The sequence below is a fragment of the Ictidomys tridecemlineatus genome, chromosome 11, assembly GCF_052094955.1.
Source record: "Ictidomys tridecemlineatus isolate mIctTri1 chromosome 11, mIctTri1.hap1, whole genome shotgun sequence".
NCBI lineage: Eukaryota > Metazoa > Chordata > Mammalia > Rodentia > Sciuridae > Ictidomys > Ictidomys tridecemlineatus.
The window spans coordinates 118,283,779-118,304,934 of record NC_135487.1 but is presented as its reverse complement, the minus strand read 5'-3'; the positions used below and the strand labels follow the sequence as shown (position 1 = coordinate 118,304,934).

The 21,156-nt window shown below is 42.3% G+C and overlaps 4 pseudogenes; all 4 read left to right on the top strand.

The window, feature by feature from the left end:
- Nucleotides 1-1,697: 1,697 nt before the first annotated feature.
- Nucleotides 1,698-2,577, top strand: LOC144368698 (poly [ADP-ribose] polymerase 1 pseudogene; annotated as a pseudogene).
- Nucleotides 2,578-16,455: 13,878 nt separating this feature from the next.
- LOC144367786 (myb/SANT-like DNA-binding domain-containing protein 3 pseudogene) lies at nucleotides 16,456-17,667 on the top strand (annotated as a pseudogene).
- Nucleotides 17,163-19,136, top strand: LOC144368697 (autophagy-related protein 16-1 pseudogene; annotated as a pseudogene).
- A 45-nt stretch (nucleotides 19,137-19,181) lies between these two features.
- LOC144368696 (autophagy-related protein 16-1 pseudogene) lies at nucleotides 19,182-20,035 on the top strand (annotated as a pseudogene).
- The last annotated feature ends 1,121 nt before the right edge of the window (nucleotides 20,036-21,156 follow it).

Here is a 21,156-nt window from a genome sequence, read left to right as displayed (position 1 = left end):
TCTGTCCTCCCTTTCTCTCTCTCTCTCTCTCTCTCTCTCTCTCTCTCTCTCTCTCTCTCTCTCTCAACTTTTGCACACACCACCACCACTGCTGGTTTATCTCTTGCAAGAGAAAACATACCTTATACATATTTACATATACGTAGCCAGGGATATAGTAAGTTCTAAATAAATAATAAAAGAATGAAAGGTAAATGAAGTATTAAGAGAGTTCTTTTTTTCAAGTGACAAGAATTTTTGGCTAGCAGCTTAGCAGTGGAAGAGAAATTAACCAAATCAGGGTAAACTGAGTATTTATACAAAAAAGACAAAATTGAAGTGCCAATCATATAGTCAGAAAACTTTCTACTGAACAGTTTGCAATTTTATTAAATAGATATTAAATGGACATGTAAGTCATGTCCAAACTATTTTATCTCAGTGTAGTGTCAAGATTACAAAATTCACTTCTTTTATACGGGAGAAAAACAGTGTTTTTATATGTCATGTCAAACATGATGAGACTTCCCTGAAGGTACTCAACGATATATACTTATCTTAGAAAAACAAAGAACACAAAATCAGATATTTTTATGTTTCATGGATTATCTTTTTCACTTTTTAGAAAAATAAGGAACATTACATGATTACACAGGCCTCTCCCTAACCTCTTAAAGACTGAGTTGGGATGGGTGTCATAGGCATCACTTTCCTGGTCTTTTGCAAAGCCCACAAGATGGTACCCCTATTTTGCATGAATTAGGCACAAATAAAACTTGCCTTCTTGGGTTTTCTATCTATGTCCTTGATCTTCTTTGCCAAAATGTGGGTATGTAGAAAGACTTGTGTATGATGCAATCTATGACAGTTTTATCATCTGTATAGTTTGTATTCAATTAGAGACCTTTCCTATGGAAATGTTACTAATTTTTATTAAAAGATTGCTATTGTTCATGTAAAACATGAAAAAAAAATCAGTGAATCTGATAGTGTGAACTTGGGGGACTAGATACTCAGAGCTATGACCAAGCAGAGGGATTCATGCAAAAAAGTATGTGCTTTCCGCTCCTGGGCTCAGTTCTGTTTCATACTCTCTTGCACTTCAGATGATCAGTGATGTCTCTCCAGCAAATGCCTGATGAGATCATGGGCATGCGAATCTTGGCATCAGGCCCGCAGCACCTTGCTCCACATCCTGCCCCAGCTCACAAGCACTGTTGTGCAGTATTAGTGGGAATTGCTTTGTGTTGTTGGAAGGCTTCTTGGATACTCAGCAAGCATCAGCCTTTTAATTTTGGAGGCTTATTGTCATTCAGATGTGTAACTCTGCAGGTGTACAGAGTATCAGATTTTACTGTCAGTGGGTTGTACTTGACATGTCTTAAATTGTATGTTTTTTGGAGAAGTTTATATACTTTCTTGAAGACAGGATAGCCTTTTCTTTAATATCCATTTAAAATCTATTCATTTCATTTAGTGGGAGTGTTAACTTGTCACCAAACAGGACTCTACTTAAAAGAAAATTTAAAACTCTTTGGCTTATATGTGCAGGCTGGGTGTGGTGGTACATGTCTGTAATCCCAGCAGTGCAAGAGGCTGAAGCAGGAGGATGGGGAGTTCCAGCCAGCCTCAGCAAGGGCAAGGTGCTATGCAACTCAGTGAGACCCTGTCTCTAAATAAAATACAAAATAGGGCTGAAGATGTGGCTTAGTGGTCAAATGCCCCTGAATTCAATCCCAGATACACCTCCCCAACCCCCACCAAATTGCTTCTAAACCCTGATGCCCCTTGACTATGGGATGAGAAAGTCCTGCTCCTGAACTATGCAGACAGTGTGCAGGCCAAAGTACAAATGCCGGACAACTTCCTGGACATTGGGATGGCCTGCAGTTGGCTTAGGGGTGGATCTGATGACAGTAGCAAGGACCCCATTGATGTCAACTACAAGAAGCTCAAAAGTGACATTAAGGTAGTTGACAAAGACTCTGAAGAAGCAGAGATCATCAGGAAGTATGTTAGGAACACACAGGCACAATGCCTATGACCTGGAAGTTTGGATATCTCTAAGGTAGAGTGCAAAGGGGAGAGCCAACACTACAAACCCTTTAAGTAGCTTCACAATCGAAGGTTGCGTGCACAGGTGCAGGACCACCAACTTTGCTGGGATCCTGGTCCCCTTCTAGGCATAGCCCTGCCTGAAGCACCTGTGACAGGCTACATGTTTGGCAAAGACATATTTTTTGCTGATATGGTCTCAAAGAGTATCTACTACTTCCACACATCTCAGGGAGACAAGATAGGCTAAATCCTGTTGGGAGAAGTTGTCCTGGGGAACATGGATGAACTGAAGCATGCTTCACATATCAACCAATTACCCAAGGGCAAGCAGAGTGTCAAAAGATTTGGGCAAAACTATCCCTGATCCTTCGGCTAGTATTACTCGGGAGAGTATAAAGGACTGGGATCTCATAAGGTGTTATCTATACCTGCCTACTATATAATGAATACATTGTCTTTGATATTGCTCAGGTAAATCTGAAGTATCTGCTGAAACTGAAATTCAACTTTAAGACCTCTCTGTGGTTAACAGAAATATGAGTTGCACCCTGGTGACTCTCATTTGAATTAACTGTGTGCTCATGCACCAACACACCCAGCAGAAACCTCAACTAAGCTGCCAATGGATGTTACCTTTACTAAATCTCCTTGGAAAGGGTTTTTACATAAACAGGTCAAAAGGTTTTTCTCAAATTTTCAAATCCTTTTTATGTTTAATTTTGCATTGGAGGGTTTGAGGGTTCTATCTAGCCAGGCACAGTCCTGACAGATACATCTGACAGTAGAGGGAAAGTGGGGGAGAGGTTTTTGGTTTGTTTTGTTTGCTTAGACTAGTCTTGTTTCAAAACAAAACAAAAAAAAAAAAAACAACAACAACAAAAAAAAAACAAGCCAAATTACAGCACTTGCCTTATTGGTTTCCCAAGAGATGGAAACAATGTGTTTCCACCCTTTTCTCTAAGTGTTCATCTTTAGTTTTAATTCTGGCAATGTGTGATGCATTTATTTTGAGCTAAACATAAAAACTAATTTCATACTAAAAATGCTACCATTAATAATATTTGTCAACATCATCAGTGATCACTTGCCTATTATGTTTCTCAAAACCAGAACTCTAAAAACACAAATAGTTTTTGGTGGTTACATACATTTTCTTTCTGTTTTCCTTTTTTGTATTTTTATTTAGAGACAGGGTTTTGCTTAGTTGCTGAGGTTGACTTTGAACTTGTGATCCTCCTGTCTTAGACTCCTGAGCTGCTGGGATTGCAGATGTGCACCACTGTGCCCAGCTAGAAAAAAAATCTTGTCTGGTCTTCTGGAGGTGATATGGACAGAAGCTAATTGAGCCATGTATGAAATGCTTGCTTGTGCATCAGTCCTATGATGAACCTGTCACCTGTTTACCCCACTAAATTCACATGACCCAAGAGTAGAGGAAGCATGAATCCCAAGGGACAATCAAGGTGCTATTACCGGCAGAAGGGGAAACAGAGCCTGGAAATCACAAAATAGAGTGGCAGGTACTGCCAGCATTTAACCCAGGCTCCTAGGGAGCCCTGGACACCTCATCACACACAGTAGCCACCATAGCTTTCCAAACTTCCTGAGTTTGAAATAAGCTGAAGAAGCTGGTGGATTCCTTCTTGCCCTCTTCCTTGATTTTCTCTGGTCCAAGTATTTCTAAGAATTTTAGGACACCTCTGACCTCAAGAAATTCTATCCAATTACTGTCCAGGGAGTAGAAGAGTTGAAACAAAACATTTGACAAATTCCTTGACACTAACCTCCTAAGGGAGTCTAAGTTCCTTTCCTCACATATTTTGCCTCCTATCCTGGAAACGTCCATAGGTAAAGTGACATGATACTTTGGATATTCTTCCTTCTAGCAGGAAGTGGACATCTCTTTATTTGGGGCTTTCCAGCCTCTGTTTCTCCTTCTGCTGGTAATAGCACCTTGATTGTCCCTTGGGGACTCATGCTTCCTCCATTCTTGGTCATGTGATTTTAGTGGGGTAAACAGGTGACAGGTATGTCATCCTTCTGGCTATAGAAATTGGTCTGGGGCCAGGCATGTGACCTAAGCTGATCCAATGAGGCTCAAAAGTCAGAATGTTCTTGGGACCCATGTAAAAGATTGGTTTCTTTTCAGCATAGCTGAGCTATAAGGTGCATGTCTGGAGCTCCTGGGAACCTCAGCACACAGAGCCTTCTGAATATAGAGGACAGATGGAGACTTTAAGGGGAAAGAGGGAGGGTGGGACCAAATACTGATGATAGTGTTTGAACCCCTGGGTCTAGTCAGGTCTGAAATATGTATTTCCACCTCTGGGTAATTCAGTTAAGCAATCCAATAAATCTCTTCTTTCTGAGTGTAGCAGGAATTACTTTTCTGTAATTTTCAATCAAAAGGATACTAACTAGTAAAAGGCCAATGAGGAACATGGGATGGAGGAGTAATTGGAGCAGACTTCCGGGGGACACTACATCTGGGCCCACCTTGAAGGTTAGGGGGCACCTACAGATACCTAGAATCCCATGTGGTATGAATGCCCAGGATACCACGAGAGACTGGAATTTCTCTAGAGTGGATCTTACCTGCCCACAGCTGATAAGAAGATGCCAATTGACCTGAAAAGCTTTTCTAAACATAGGTAAAGTGATATAGCTGAACCACAAGTCAAAGAATGCTTTTCAAGGTAGTTTTCCCTAGAGAAATAGATCCTGTGCCTGATTCTGGGTAACCCTTCAGGTCCAGGATAACAAAGCAGCTGGAGTGCACCCTTTAATCTGAGAGGAGCTAACGGGGAAGGGGCAACACACAGAGGATAGGTGCTGGGTCATTCCTTGTTATCCAGGAAGTTCCTCCATGATAGTTTAGCCACTTGGCTCTGACAGGTTCCCTAGGGAGCAAGGATGCTTGCATCAATCAAAGGTGCATGGAAAAAGCTGAGGGTGAATTTCTCAAGTCTCTCTAAGCCATGATCATTGTACTCTTGCGTCTCAGTATAGTTCATTATTTTGGGCCCAATCCTAGATTTTAACTTCCTAATTAATTCTCAATTGTGTACTTGCTCAAAGTTTTACACTAGAGGTTACTATCCTTATGAAGAACTGCATGGCTTCCTAATAAGAATAACAAGAGATGGTAGAAAAATTAAACTTTGATTTAAAACAGCCTCAATATTTAATGTTTATTTTTAAAAATCAGCCTTTGCAAAAAGTCTCATCATAATATAGCACCCAGAGCACGTGTCAGCTTGGATACAAGGTATAAAATCAAGCCACAATAGAAAGGGAACCAGTCAACAATTACTAGGCTCATAACATATCACAGGCTCTTTGAACACTTTAAGATATTAGCTGAAATTATTACAGCTCATGGAGGATGACTGAGAGCTTCCAAGACTGATAAGAGCTAATGTAATGGGTTGGATGTAATAATGCTTTGTTGGGGGAAGGGTGGGGGAATGAGTCAAATTGTCTCTGCTGCACCCTGGTTCCCAGGATGCCAATAGAAGTAAATACAGATTGGTTCATTAGGAAAGGCTCTTTACTGCAAAAACATCATTTGCTCTAGAGCTAGGCTCCCCTGCATGTTGCCACCATAGCTGGGGGCCAGGTTATCAGCCACATGGAAGTCTCTTTATCCCTACCTTATCCCTTCCCTGTTCCCCCATCCTCTGCCCTGTTCCTGACTCAGTGCATTCTCCTTTTCTTCAGTGACCAGCTAGGCCAACCAACTTTTGTCACCATCTTTTCTCTCTGTACTAGACTGGTCTTCTTTTCATAGTCACTTGCTCTACATATTTTGGGTCTATTATTTTCATTATTTAGTTCTAGAAGGTTGCCATAGTATCAGCAGTAGATAACAAGTACTAGGCAGTGTGCTAACTGCTTTGCTTGAATTGTCTCATATAATCCTCACTGCAGCTCTCCGGTGCTCACTGTCAGTATTTCCATTTACTCCATGAGTATAACATGAAGTTACCAAAGGTAACTGGTGGATCTGGGATTTGAACCTGAGCAGGCTAGCCCAGGTTCTTCCTGCCAGGCCTTTCTACCTGTAGACATAGGGAGTGGGCGAGGCTGCTGATGTGGGTGGTCTCCCTGTATGGTGTTGCAGGTGGAGTTGTGGGTTTGCACTGCCTACCTAGTGGGAGATCCTGGAGTACAATAGATGGCCTATGGGCTTTGGGTCAGACAGATCCATTCCTATTTACTAGTAAATTACTCAATCTTTCCAAGTTCATTTTTTCTTACCTATAATAAATGTCAGTCCTCAGTACTCCCCCCACCTCCCAAAGTTAGGAAATAATACATAATTCTGGCTATAGAAAGTGAATCTACAGCTGTACCTTTAAGGCCTGGTTCATCCAGTCATTGCATAAGCATTAGCTGAATGTCCACTAAATGTAAGGCACTATTACTAGCACCTGAGGTATGGGGAAGAATGACGATGCCTAGCACAAGTGCAATGACTGAGTAAGAAAGGAAGTGGGCTGGACACAGAATCCTTGGAAACACTAACATTTAGGGTGGGAGGAAATTCTGCAGCTGAGGCAAGAGAAATAGCAATAGAAGAAGAGAGCTGAGAAGGGGCAGAGGCCATCAGGCTGGACTAGATGAGGTGAAGGAGGCACAGCACTTGCCTTGGATCTCGAATTTAAAGGGGCACCAAAGTTGTGTGCAATGGCAGACACCTATGATCCCAGTGACTTGGGCATTTGAGACAGGAGAACTGTAAACCTGAGGCTTGTCCTTGCAACACAGCAAGACCCCTCCCCCCCCCCGCCCCCAAAAAGGGGTGGGGATATAGCTCAGTGGTAAATCATCTCTGTAAAGGGCACCAAAAAAAAAAAAAAACACACCTCAGCAATAAAATCATATTTCAGTGCAATATTTAAAATAATCAAATTAATATAAAATTCATGATGAATCAAATATCAACATTTTACATAAAAACAGGATCTGACTCTGCACCTGAGATCCTGCCTCACTTACCTCACCCTGTGTTCAAGTGGAAAATGTTAAGTAAGACAAGGAAAGAAAACTGGAAATCTAAATTTGGCTGCACAGAGGTTGCTGGTAACCACGGTGAGCTTAGTTTCATGACTTGAGGGTTGAGAAGCCAGATTACAGGTACTGACATTTCTCAAAGCATGATCTGTGAACCATAGCATCAGAGTTATTGGGAGCACTTGTTAGAAAAAAAGGTCAGGGCCCTATACTTAATCTATTAAATCAGAACCCTAGGGGTGGGGTGGGCATAGGGAGGTAGACTAGTAATTTGTACGTGTTATTTTTAATTTTTTGCTGAGCTGGATTAAAACCCAGGGTTTCCTGATGTTAGCTGGGGAGCTATGTCCCCAGCCTTAACCTTTATTTTAAACCTCTTTGCTAAGAGCCATAGCCAAGTAGGAATGATGCATGGCATTTTTGGTTGAAAGGTGATGCCAGCAAGCCATTGAGATAATGATTATGTTAAGATGTGCATTCAATTGGACATTGGACCCCTGCTGTCCTCCTAGGCCTGTTATTTTGGAGCTCTTGCGGGACTCCTGGAGAGTTCCCATTGTTTGGGGAAGTGTGGTAGGAGGGATTTCCAGAGGAGGGATTTTCCTGTTGGTGTGGTGTGTCCCAGGAGAAGGCTGCATGTGTGGTGTTCAAAGGAGTTTTGGAAATAAAGTTTGTTCTTGCTTGAGTGGCTTGTGATTTTGTGCCCAGCCAGACTGTGGCAACTCTTTTATGCACACCAAAGTACGACATTAGGGTGAACCTAGAGACATATTCTGATATTCCCTTTGGTCTGTGTTCTAGGTCTGAATCTGATCAATAATTTAAAAAAAAAAAAAGTAGGTGCCCTTTCTCACTGTGTTATATCCTCAGCCCTTTTTACTTTTTAAAAAGTTTATTTTGGTGGTATCAAATCCAGGGCCTCATGCATGCCAGGCAAGCATTCTACCACGGAGCTCCATCCCCACATCTCCAGACACCCCTACTTTCCGTTTTGAGAAAAGGTCACACCAAGCCACCCAAGTGGCCCAGAATTTGTGATCTTTCCACCCCAGAACACCCATAGCTGGGTTTACAGTCATGTGCCGCCACACCAGGCTGTTTAATAATTTTATCAGTAACTTAAATGGAAGGAAAAAACAGCTCTGTTTAATTAAGTCTTTAGTCCTGCCCAGCTGCAGACTCTTTGGTTCATTCTTTCCTTTATTCAGCAAACAAGTGCCAGCCCTCCTAGATAAGAGAAATGCAGAGCTGAACAATGAAGGAGACAGATGCAGCTCCTGGTCTCTCAGTGGGGGTGAAAGAGATATTGACCAGGTAGTAACAATCAAATGTTATGACTATCAGGACACAGGGAGGGACTGTGAGTACAGGTAATGGGAACCTCAGGTTCTCAAGTAGTCTGGGCCTCAGTGAAGGGCTTTCTAAAAACTGATATTTAAATTGAGGTCTGAATATAGGAGTATGAATTAGTTAAATAAGGAGGGGGGTTTCAGAAGAAAAGGGAGTTCAGGCTAGGGGAAAACCCTATAATAAAAGGGTCTGAGTTGGGTGTAGTGGTGTACACCTATAAGCCAGTTACCAGAAAGACTGAGGCAGGAGGATTACATTCCAAGGGCAAGCTCTGGCAATTTAATGAGATCCTTTTTCAAAACAAAAAATACAAAGGACTCGGGTTATATCTCAGTAATACGGTAACCCTGGGTTCAATCCTCTGTCCTGCCAAACAAAACAAAATAAATGAAATGGTCTGAGATGAATCCACAGGCAGACAGACCAAGAATATCCCCAGATCTTTCCATAATACAAACCACCTCAAAGATGTCCGAATCTGCTTTCAGTCCTGCTCTGCCTACACGGCTCCTGAACACAGGAACCTCAAACTCAGCATGTCCCAAATCAAACTTAACTACACCTAAACTTGCTTCTTTTTTATGTTATCTTCCCATTCACCTCGTTTCCCAAGCCAGAAATATGAGAGTCATCCTGAGGCATGAGTGGAGAGAGTAGCTGGGTATATAAATATGGAGCCCAGATTCCAGAAGGAAATTATCATGAAAACGCATGAGACCACTTAGGGAGAATTTGATAGTGTGAGCAGAGAAGAGGTAAAATAGATGGAGTCTCAAGGAACAACTACATTTAAGGGAAAGTATTCCCTTAAAGAAGAAAAAAAGGGAGAAACAAAGAGTCTTGGCATCACAGAAACCCAGGGAAGAGTGTTTTGAGAAGTGGGAAAGTTTGATTGAAAAATGCCACTCTGGTCATGTATAAGGAATGAGGATGTAGTCACTGGGCTCCACAATTAGAAAACCATTGGTAATCTTGACCAGACCAGCATCAGTGGAGTCGGGGCAACAGGGATTAGACTGCAGTAGGCAGAGGAGGAACCAGGAGAGCATGTGGAGACAGGGAGAGTAACTAGCCTTTTCAACAAGCTTCACTATGAAAGGAAGGATCTGGGTGCAACTTATGTTTGAGGCATGGATTTAATTTTATTTTTAAGGCAAAAGAGATTCTAGCATACAAAATACTGATGAAAAAAGCTGGTAATGAGGCAAAGGGGAACACTACAGGAGAGAAAAAATAAAGTCCTTGAGGAGATGGGAAGGGATTTAAATGTTGAACAAATGAGAATTAGTCCTAAGAAAGAATACCAGCTTCCACTCTGATAGGAGAAAAAAGAGATAGAGGTCAGACTGGGGACACATTTACAAGTTGGGAATATGGAAGTCGATGGAATCCTTGATTTTGGGGATATGCCTGTAATCCCAGCAACTGGGGAGGCTGAGGCAGAAGGATCAGGAGTTCAAAGCCAGCCTCAGCAACTGAGTGAGTCCCTGTCTCTAAATAAAATGCAAAATGGGGCTGAGGACATGGCTTTTTTTTTTTAATCATCAAATGTTCTGTTCTAAAATATTAGAGAATATCAAGAGAAAATCTCCCTTAAAACTGTTCTCTTTTTCTTTTGAAATTTTCTATTGTTTCCACCACTCAGCAAAGGCTACCTGCTTCTAAGGCAGGATCAAGCTTACAAGGAACAAGCTGGATCCTTGGGAAAACTCCTGCTTCAATTCAGGGGAAGTCATGCCTTGGTCAGTTTGAATGAAATTGTTGAGGATGTGATTCCTTGTGACTTTGCCAGCATCGTCCCACTCTTGTAAAAAGCTTAAGAGCCTGCTAATTACTGCCTGTTCTTTTATAAAAGTCATGATCAATCAGTAGTCCTGAGGTGGGCTCACTACCCCCAAAGCAGTACACTTCATATGTGATTCCAGGAAGGGTGTCCACTTAGCCTAGCCAAGCAAGACAACTGGGTGGACAACTGTGGATCAATCTCCAGCCCTGGAACTGCAGCTGGTAGTGGATAGTGGAGGCAGCTGGACAATGAAACCAAAGGGCACTGTCTTCACAGGATACTAATAGATGCAATATGGAGAGGAGAGACCCTCTGGGTTGGCAGAATAGGACACTGCAGGCTTCCTACCTTCACAGCTGTGTGAGGGGGTACATTTTCCATTTATGGCTCAGTTTAAGCTTTTTGATGTTCCATAAACAAGACAAACATATATATTGGGCAAATCTGATGTTTCAAACCCAGCAACTGCCAGGAGTGGTGGCTCCTGCCTACAATCCCAGCAACTGGGGAGGCTGAGGCAGAAGGATCAGGAGTTCAAAGCCAGCCTCAGCAACTGAGAGAGACCCTGTCTCTAAATAAAATACAAAATGGGGCTGAGGACATGGCTTGGTGGTCGCGTGCCCCTGAATTCAATCCCTGATAGTCACCCCCTACACCCACCCACTCACCCCCCCAAAAAAAAAGAAAAACCAAACCCAGCAACTGAAAACTACCCTCTTGGCTCCTTGCTGGTAGACCCTCTTCTTTCTCCTTTCTGTTGCTATCCCCTCCCTACACGACCGTCCAAGGCTCCCAACTCTTTCTTTTCAGATGCTCCCAAGTGCGTCCCTCAAAAAAGCAACCATTTTCCACGGAAATTTAAAAAAAAAAATCAAAGAAAAGCCTGTCTAGCGCCAGGTGGGGAACATTTTAACTAGACAGGAAGCTCCTTTCAAATCCTCTTCTAACTTTCTCCGTGAAGAGGAGGAAATCGCCATAACTTTTCATGGTCTCCAAGGCGCCTCCACAGAGCAGAGCCTGGCAGAAGCGAGGAGCAGCCCTGCGATGCTGGGGGCGCCCCTGAGCTGCTCAGGCTCCTCTCGCCTTCTCCCAGGACGAACTCCGCTGGGATGCCCTACACTGAGGCGCAAGACCCTGGCACCTGCGCCCCCTACTGGCCTCAATAGACACTCGGAAGCGCGCGGTTCTTCAGGTCAAACGTGGGTGACAGTTAAGAATCTAAGTAACTGACTGAACTGCTCCCAACCGCTTGAACCCAGGACTGGAAACTGAGTCTGATCATCCCACCTCTGAGCCTAGGAACACCTTTTCCTATTTCAAGTATTTTCTACTTGAATGGAAATAGGACAATAGGTCCAAATAGAAGCAGGTGTCCTGGCGAAGGATTTGGTGGTCAGCGGCTTAGGGTCACCTGAGGACAGAGGGGGTCTTGCAGGGTCATGGGGCCCATTGGCCACGGGGTGGAGACCTCCAGTGCCAGCAAGCATGGAGCCCTCAGAATCACTGGGGATAGGATGTCCCAAGCTTAGACACCCAGATTTGATGTATCCAGTTTTCCAGTGGTTGTGGCCTCAGGCACCTGAATTAATGAGGAGCCAGGGGACATCACTGGGAGACAGGGCTGAATGGACAAGCAGCAGGGTACCATGGAGGACTCAGGGAGCAGCCACTGTCTTGAGCAGCCTCTTTCCCTGTCCTGAATCCTGCCTGTCCCTTCAAGTAGAACTCAGAGGGGAAACCAAGTCTCACTTAAGGAGTGAGAGAAAATGGGCTTTACCCCAACTAGACAAAAGGTTCCACCTAGAATTAAACTCTGATTGTTGGACCTAAAGTGTGCAGAGTGCTCACCATTACTGCATGGAACCACAGTAATGAACAAGTCCCAAGTCGCCCTAGATTTGCAAGCCCTTTCTCAGGCTCCATCATGCCCCAGCTTTTCTTCCTGCGGTGAGTACAGATATCACTCAGCTATTACTCTGTGGGTCTTCTAACCATAAACACATTATATCTCCTAATTTAGGTGTTCGTTTATCCTTTTAAAATTCTTTGCCACTTATACACTCTTATATGTTTTTTTTTTTGAAGTATTTCATTTTGGGAAAACCATTTTAAATGGTATTGATTTCAAAAGTTTCCTTTCTAGTTATGTATATATTTCTATTAATAGAAATACATTTGAATTTTGTTTGTGTACATTGCACCCTACAATTTAACTAATCCTGCTCATTAGTTTTAATATTTGGAGGAGTTTTTTTTACCCAGAATCTTTGGGATATTTTATATGGACAATCATATCATCTGTGATAGAAATAGTTTTATCTCTGTCTTTCCAAGAATGGATGCCTTTCTTCTTCTGCACTATCTCATTGGTTAGGACTGACATAGAATGCTCATGTGACTGGTGAGGGTGGCCACTTTGCCTTTTTACCAGTGTGAGGGGAGGGCATTTGGTTTTCCCCAGGAAATATGATGACTGTGATGTTAGCTATTCCATTTCATAGATATCCTTTATCAGTTTGATAAGTTTTTCTTCTATTCCTAATATGCTATTTTTTTTTATCACCAATAGATGTTCTCAATGAACTCCCTTTGCCCTTTTGTCAATAATCAATTGACCATACTGATGGGGCCCTTTTTGTGTAGGTTAATCTTTTTGTTATTTTCATTTATGTGTTTATCCCTTTGCCCATAGTACAATATCTTGTTATAGTGAGTCTTAAAATTGGGTAGTGCAATACATATTGTCAAATATAGTTTCTATTAAAACTGATATTATTATGTAGTCTTAGTATTTAACTATCAACATAGTGAATTACAACAATTGATTATTTTACAGAGAGCCAGTCAGGCATCCCTGGGTTTAACCCAGCAATTAGGGAGTTTCTCCCCCCACAAAGAGAACCAATAAGATATATAGATATAAAAGGATGCATTATGAGATTTGTCCCACAATTGTGAAGGCCAGGAAGTCCCATGATGTGCCATCAAAGCTGGAGCACCAGATGTAATTCAGTCTGAGTCCACAGGCTTAAGAAGCAGGGGAGCTTTCACTGCAGAGTTGAAGTGATGACTATCCAGAAGACAAAGTGAATTAGTTATTCCTCCATCTTGATTATTATTGCTGTTATTATTCTTTGCAGTATTGGAGAATGACCCCAGAGCCTTCTACACACTAGGCAAGCAATCTGCCACCGAGGTACATTCCAGCCATTTTTATTTTATTTTATTTTGTGACAGGGTCTCACTGAGTTTTCCAGGCTGGCCTTGAACTTGAGATCTTCTTGCCTTAGCTTCTCAAGAAGTGGGAGTACAGTTGTGAGGCATCATGCTCAGCTCTCTATCTTTATTTTTTATGGGACTGTGGATGAATTGAATAATATGTACCCACTTCAGTGAAGATGGATCTTTTTTCCCAGTCCTGGGCCAAATACTAATCTTTATACAGGCAGAAAAAAATGTCTCACCAGTTATTGGTGTGTACTTTAATGCAGTTGAATTCACATTAGAAAAAAAAAACCACACCCACTTATTGTATTGCTCATTTTGTACATTGCTGGAATTAATTTTTAATACTTTATTACAAACTTGCATGTATGTTCATGAGGGTTATTGATATGTAGGTTCTGGGGTTCTTTGGTTAAGTTTCTTTTAGAAAGCAGGGATCTCTTTAGTATTGTATTAAGGGCATGCTGACTTCACAAAATAAATCATGAAATATTTCCTCCTTTTCCATTTTCTGAAAAAAAAATTCTGTAACTTTTATAATGTTTCTTCTTTAGTTGTTAACAAAATTATCCAGTTAACTAATATGGACATAGAGATTATTTTTTATTATTAATATGGTTTCATTTTGAGTTAGTTTAGTAGCTTGGGGTTTTCAAGAAATGAATCCACATTTGAATTTATATGATAGGGTAGTTCATAATGTTATAAAATTTCCATATTATGCTCTTGATATTTTTAGGATCTTTAATGATATTCCATGCCATTCTTGATAATACTAATGTGTGTTTTCCTTCTTTTTTCATAAATACCAGTTAGAATATTACATTTTTTACTTTCTCAGAAAATAACATTTTCAAAAATTAGAGGAAGAATTGTGGGAGAGAGAATCTGAACAGTGGAGTTGGAGAGTCAGAAGAACCACTGAGAAGGTAATGAAGGTAATGCATAGAGCTGATATGTCCATTAACTCAAGTGTGACCTCAAGGAAAGAAGTGCTGGACTCACCTAGGGAGTTATTCCTTTGTGGTTCTGCACCCAGATATCTGGGTATGGGCTTCATGCCACTGTGGGTCTATGCTGGCAGCAGTCACGAAGGAGAGCTCTGTGCAAATGGAGGAGAGCAAGGGAAAGCTGGAACCCACCAGTTCCTCTCCATCTGTTCATCACCACATTAAACCAGAAGAGTCCTAAATTTATAATCTAGACTAAAATTATAATTGATATTTTAAGAAAACATGCAATTCATAAATGTGTGTGCAACTAATATAAGAGTTTCAAAATACGTGTAGAGAAAAATGACAAGAATTAAAGGAAATCTACCGTCACATATAGAGTTATAAACATTTGTTGTCTGTAAAAGGTAGAACAAGTACAAGAAAAGAAAAAAGTGTGTATGGCTATAGAAGATTTAAATATTACAAGGGTATTTAGATTATTATATCTAGCAGATAGAGAAGAAACATTCATTTCAGGATTACATGGAACATTCACCAAAGTAAACTGTAAGGAACATCCTGGTTATAGTTTTAATCTTGTATTTTCCACACATACTTAAGTGCTGAATGTTGGGTCCCTCACCGATGGCACTATTAGGAGTGGTGGAAACTTTGGGAACTGGGACCTATTTTGAGGAAGTAAAGTCATTGGAGGCATGTCCTGGAAGGAGGCAATAAGGACTTGGACCTCTTCTGCTCTCTCACTTCCCACACACCATGATGTGAACACCTTTGCTCCACCACATGACCCCAACCAAAGTGTTTAGCTTCACCACAGGTCAAAGAGAAGGGGCAAAGAATCCATGAATTTAACCTTTTAAAACATTTGTTTAAACATATTTTTCCTTCTTTTAAGTTGTTTATCTTAGGTATTTTGTCACAATGTTGGCAAGTTAACTCATACAATATAAAGTGAGTCTCAAGATTTTCTTAAGAATTTTTTTCAGTGTATATTATTTGACAACAGAATTAAATTATGTGTCAACATTGTAAGTATCTGAAAGATAACCAAACCTTTTGGAATCGAGTAGCATATTACTTTTTAAAATACATGTGTGTTAAAAAAATTACAAGGGAAATTGGAAATTATTTTGAGCTGAAGGATAACTGAGATTCAACTAAGCAACAGCAATAGTAGGTAGATGAAGAAGATCTTAAAAGAGCATTTCTACGTCCACCTGGTTACATTAGAAAAAGACACATAAAATCAAGGATGTCTTGAGCTCCCACCTTGGAAGCTACAAATAAAGAAAAGAAATAAGCCAAAGTAAATGGATGAAGGGAAATAATAAAGATAGGAGGCAAAATAAAATAGAAAATGATGACACCATAAAGAAAAACAATAAAATGGAAAATGATTCTTCAAAAAGCTAAAGAGCAAGACCAAGCAAGAGAGAGAAGCGCAATAAGCAATACCAAATACAAAAACCATCTCAATAGATCCTAATGTACTACAATAATGTAGTATTGTGTATCTTCCTGTAAGGTTCTATTGTAAAAAAAAACATTTAATTCAATGACAACATATTTTTTTAAAAAACCAGAAAAAAGTGAAAAATCTGAATAAGTATATATACATGTGATAGTAACCAAATTTATAAAAACATATCAAATGTACTCTAAAACTATGACTTCATTGGTGATTATGTCAAATATTTAAGAAAGAAATAAGACTAACCTTATCCAAAGTTTTCTGATAGCATTCCCTGGATATACGATACAGCCAAACCCATAATATGAGGTCAGAAGGATCCTGGTCACAAAATGCCCAAACACACTTAAATGTTTTATTAAAACTTATAACTAGTATCACTTTTTTCAGTGCTGGTGATCAAACCCAGGGCCTTGTGAAGCCTAGTCAAGGATTCTACTGCTGAGCAAGCACCTCAGTCATCCCAAGGGCGCCCACCAACCGGCAGGCGGCGGTGGCCCGCGACGGGGCGGCGGCTTCGGGCTTTGTGGCCGCGGCGCGCGCGGCGGGGCCTGGCCGGCAGGGGGCGCGCCGCCGCCGCCAGGCGCTCCGGAGCCCGCGGCCCTCCAGGCCGCTCAGCCCGCGAGAGGAGTCGAGGCCGCCGCGCTCGCGCCTCGCCGGCCCCTCCCCGGGTCTCCGCGGCCGCCGCTCCGCCCCCTCAAGATAGCTAACTGCCCAGAGAAACAGAGTGGAAAATGCAAAACAACGAAATTATAAAACCTGCCAAATACTTCTCAGAGTGGGAAAAGAGCATCTTGCTTGCTTTGGTAGAAAAGCACAAATATGTGCTGGAGTGCAAGAAAAGCGATGCCCGAACTATCGCCCTCAAGCAGCGGACCTGGACCTGGCAAGCGCTTGCCCACGAAGACAACTCTCAGCCCAGCGTGTCGCTGCGGGATTTCAAACAGCTCAAGAAGTGCTGGGAGAACATCAAGGCTCGGACCAAAAAAATTATGGCCCACGAAAGGAGAAAGTGAAGCGAAGCGTCAGCCCACTGCTGAGCACCCACGTCCTGGGGAAGGAGAAGATGGCCAGCATGCTGCCCGGGCAGCTGTACTTTCTGCAGAGCCCGCCCGAGGAGGAGCCCGAGTACCATCCTGATGCCGCAGCCCCAGAATCATTTGCTGTTTCAAATAGAGAACTGTGCGATGATGAGAAAAAGTTCATACATTTTCCGGGATGTGAGGGGACCTCTCAACCTGAACCCTAGTGTTCAGCTGTCAGAATAACAGCCAATAAAAACTACAGGAGCAAAACCTCTCAGGAAGGTGCTTTAAAAAAGATGCATGAGGAAGAACACCATCAACAAATGTCCATCTTACAACTGCAGCTGATACAAATGAATGAGGTGCATGTGGCCAAAATCCAGCAGATAGAGCGAGAGTGTGAGATGGCAGAGGAGGAACACAGGATAAAAATGGAAGTTCTCAATAACAAGAAGATGTATTGGGAAAGAAAACTACAAACTTTTACCAAGGAATGGCCTGTTTCTTCATTTAACCGGTCCTTTCCCAATTCACCCTAAGACTTTGGGGGTGGCTCCCTTGTAATCAATCTGTGTTGGCAAAGGAAATCTGGAACATGAACTTGCGGTCAGTAACCTGTAACAGAGCTACAACTAGGAAAATTAGAGTGGTAGTAGTCACTTATTTAAGAATACATTCAGGTAAACAGCTGCACCCTATGTACCCCTTAAGTGGCAACGAAGCTGTTATAGTTTCTGAAAATTATCTGAGTGCTATAATTCTGAATATATTGTCTCTTAATTAGAATTCATATAAGAACCATGTGTGTGTGTTGTATCTTTTTCTAATCAAATGCAAGTGTGACTATAAAGGAGTGTGGCTGATTTTTTTCTTTTTTTAAGCAGACAACAGAATTTTTCTATCAAATGAATGCTCTCCCTATTGAAAGTGGCTGTCCAGGCAGGGTGCCCATCCGTTTCTCCAGTGGCTGTGTTATTACTCAGAACTTGCTAGAGGTCTTTAAGGAATTTCTGCAAAAGCTGCAGCACCTCTTTCATTTTTTCCAGTGCCATCCTCTGACTGTGGATTTTCTGTTTCCAAAAAGCCCAGCATTTGAAAGGATAGTTTCTAATGTGGCTCATAAACTGCCTTTTAAGGCTCTTCCAAATACTGTCTCCAATAGTAGAGAGTTTTGTTGGGAACTAAGGATGTAACAACTTTGAGGGAGAAATGTTTATTTAGGTTTCTACACTGTTATGTTTGTTTTATTTAAAAAAGACTTGGAATTTAAAAAAACAAGGAAAAAAAAAAAGAAAAGTAAATCTCAAAAAATTACAAAATGGACATGGCATTGGGTGCACCTGTGTCTGGAGCTGATCTCTGGGGCTGCTCTCCTTCCTGTCTCCTTTGGTCCCCTTATGCTGTGGTCGCAGGCCTCCACTAGGATAGGAGTCCCTTAGGTGCTGTGGCAACATGCCACTTCTTCAGGCTTCAGTGTTGCTGGCATCTCCAGCTGACATGCCACCTTGCAGAGGAGCTGAGGTGCTGTAACTGGATGCAGAGAGAGTCTTTGGGGAGATAATCCTGCAGTTCCTGGACACAGTGGCACATGGAATGTTGACATATCCAACCAGACCTTGAAGGACAAATATGATGCCATGAAGGCCATTTTACTGTCTTTGAGGAGAACCTGAGGAAAACTACTGCAGAGAACCAGGAGCCAGTCACTAGGCAGATGGCCAACAAGGCCCAGGAAGCCAGCTGCCTCAATGCAGAGAAGGAAAGGGACTCCAGGAGACAGCAGGCCTGGCTGCAGAAAGAGCTTGCCGAAGCCACAAAGGAACCGCTGCCCATTGAACAGGATGATGACACTGAAGTCATTGTGGGTGGGACAGAGCACACAGAGGAGATCTCCCCTGTGCAAGCTATCAGCAGAGCAGCTGCTAAGTGACCCTCACAGCCCGCTGGAGGTCTTCTGGATTCTATCACTAATACCTTTAGGAGATGCTCTGTCTCTCCGTTTCCACTCCCCCAAGACAATGTGAGCACTCATCCTGGCTCTGGTAAACATATGAGGGTACCAACTACTACTGCCTTATGTGTCTTTGATGCACATGATGGGGAAGTTAATCCTGTGCAGCTCAGGGCAGGTTCCCTATTACTGGCCACAGGTGAATGGAAATGTTAAGTTATGGGAAGCATTTGGAGACAAATATGAGTTCAAAGGCTCCCTATCTGGTAGTAATGCTGGAATTACAAGCATTGAATTTTTTTTTTGAGAGAGATTTTAAATATTTTTTAGTTTTTGGTGGACACAACATCTTTATTTTATTTTTATGTGGTGCTGAGGATCGAACCCAGTGCCCCATGCATGCCAGGCAAGCATGTTACCACTTGAGCCACATCCCCAGCCCCAAGCATTGAATTTTCATTTTTTTCTTTTTCTATTTTTTATTGGTTCTTTTTGGTTATATATAACATTAGGATTCATTTGATAGTACTAGGGCTTACAACTTCAAATAATTTTAAAGCTGAAGCTGGACTGTGGATGATTATTGATTATAGCACATGCTCACAGGACATAGTGGGAAAGTGTTCCCTGCTGATTTCCTGCTGGACAATGCATGGATGTCTCAGGAAGTCATGACCTGACTCTTGAACTCTGGGATCTATGCAAGAAAGCATAAAGAGAGCATTTGCAGGATTCAGTTACAATGATGTTGTTTGCACAGAGCAATGTGTGATGAGTGGACTTTTTGACAAGAAAAGTCATTTCAGGGACATCTGGTCAGAGTGTGGTGTGAGAAATGGAGCTGTTGGGGAAGATTTTTGCTTTGGATCTAAACCCAGAAAGGACTGAACTTCTGAGCTCTTCCCATGATGACTTGCTGAAAATCATTGGTTTTCAGACAAATGCTCTCAAGCAGAGGTTCAGTGCACCTGGATTCAAGTGCAGCTCTGTACCAGAGTCTTCAGGCCTGATTGCAGTTATGTGGTAGCAGTCTTGGCCAAGGGCTCTCTCTGTTCTCTCTCTATGTCTGGATAGTGCTCACAGGGAAAGAGGAGAAGGTTCTTTCAAAACAGCACAGCTGCTCCCTTAGGCTGGATTCAGTGAGGCCCGACTGCTAAGTGAGCCAGACTTACAGTGCATGGGGAATTTCTCTAGAATTCTTTTGCTGTCAACGAGTCTCTGCCTGAGCAGGTACAGCTGGATTTGGAATGCACTGGATATGGTTTACAGTCTTGACTCCAGTGCTCTTCTGGTCTCTCCCAGAAGCTCTTCTGTCAACACTGTGGTGTGGTGTCTCTCCAGTGTGCATGTTGTCAGTGTGAACAAAAGCAGCAAATCTATGCTAAGGGCACAGAATTGATGACCTTCAGGAGAGTAGCAGGGATGCACACAGTCCTGTCCTGTGGGCACAGGTCCTTCCAGAGAAGAGCCCATGTCATGCAACATGGTGGCCTTCCTTTGTACAGGATTTCTGAGAATTTTGACTAAGCTCTCTAATGGCTCGGAGGAAAAAATACTGAAACAGCCTGACCCTGCAAGTCACCTGGCCAAGGATCAGGCTCTTGTCTCAGTTGGTGTGGGAAACACTAGTAATTCTGATCTTCCATACCTCATTGGGGAGCCACAGGGTCCCCTCTAGCTCTTCTCACTGGATGACAGTGCCAGTGACACCCACATGTCCAATTTTGTCCGCAGCTGTGCTGCTCCCATCCAGTTCTACCAGATGCACAGCTATGGGAGGCCATCCTTGCATGTGATTTGAGTTACCTCCCTGGCTGGGTGAGAGACGCTTAGAAACAACTGTGTTAGAGCCTTCCCCACCCTTTTCCAGGTCTGAGGGCTTGTCCTTGCAGAGGCATGTCTGGCCACTGCCCTGAAGACCCAAGCATCACCCCTGACCTTGGGATGCTGCCCCCCTTCATCTTCATTGGATGATATTTTCCCTGGAAGTTTTTGTTCCCCAATAAAAGCCCACTCCCTGACATGTTCTCTCTCTCTCTCTCTCTCTCTCTCTCTCTCTCTCTCTCTCTCTCTCTCTCTCTCTCTCACCTCTTCTGTAAACCTCGCCACCACTTTAGGTGGCTGGAGGCAGGAGCTAGGAGAAGCCATCTCAGAGCTGGTATTAAAGGTAATGAGAGTCTTGTCTCTTTAATTTTAAACTCCCTAGCAATTACTTATGAACCAAACCTTCTTTCAAGAATCAAGAAAGGCAGTCTTCAAATTACAGGGTGGGTCAAGCCCATAGAGACATTTTGATTTCTTTATTTTTATAATCTTTCTTACATCACTGCATAATGATA